Source organism: Hemiscyllium ocellatum, chromosome 2 (genome assembly GCF_020745735.1).
Source record: "Hemiscyllium ocellatum isolate sHemOce1 chromosome 2, sHemOce1.pat.X.cur, whole genome shotgun sequence".
Taxonomy (NCBI): Eukaryota; Metazoa; Chordata; class Chondrichthyes; order Orectolobiformes; family Hemiscylliidae; genus Hemiscyllium; species Hemiscyllium ocellatum.
In genome coordinates this window covers 14,425,487-14,426,062 of record NC_083402.1, presented here as the reverse complement: position 1 = coordinate 14,426,062, position 576 = coordinate 14,425,487, and the positions used below count along the sequence as shown (strand labels likewise).

The 576-nt window shown below is 59.7% G+C and overlaps 1 protein-coding gene across 2 annotated transcripts in view; it reads left to right on the top strand.

The window, feature by feature from the left end:
- The first annotated feature begins 210 nt into the window (after positions 1-210).
- The window catches only part of sh3rf1 (SH3 domain containing ring finger 1), a 168,392-nt gene continuing 168,026 nt past the window's right edge, over positions 211-576 (top strand). For both annotated transcript variants that reach the window (XM_060834862.1, XM_060834845.1), the window contains exon 1: positions 211-246. The gene's annotated coding sequence lies outside the window, so the exon portion shown is untranslated. The remainder of the gene's footprint in view (positions 247-576) is intronic.

The following is a 576-nucleotide window of genomic DNA, read 5'->3' as shown; positions in this document are numbered from 1 at the left end:
ATTAAACTAGTCCCAGTCCTATTTCTGGGTGGCTCGGCAGCCACAAGGCCTATTTGAAGTGTTGCTGTAAAACTTTCTGACTGCCCTGAACTTTGTTGGGGACAGGGGGAGGGCTGTGACAACAACTACTGCAGAGCAGGCCAGTGCGCAGGCGTGGACACGGCCCGCTGCGCCTGCGCACATCAGCCACTGGGCGGCCTGGCAACAGCGGCGGCGGCTCGGAAGGAAGAAGGGAAAGAAGAAGAGGTGAGAGAGAGAGAGAGGGGGGATAGAGGGATGGGGAGAGAAAGAGGGATGAGGGGAGAGAGAGGGATGAGGGGAGAGGGGGATAGAGGGATGGGGAGAGAAAGAGGGATGAGGGGAGAGAGGGGGATAGAGGGATGAGGGGAGAGAGGGATGAGGGGAGAGGGGGATAGAGGGATGAGGGGAGAGGGGGATAGAGGGATGAGGGGAGAGGGGGATAGAGGGATGAGGGGAGAGAGGGGGATAGAGGGATGAGGGGAGAGAGAGGGATGAGGGGAGAGGGGGATAGAGGGATGAGGGGAGAGAGGGGGATAGAGGGATGAGGGGAGAGAT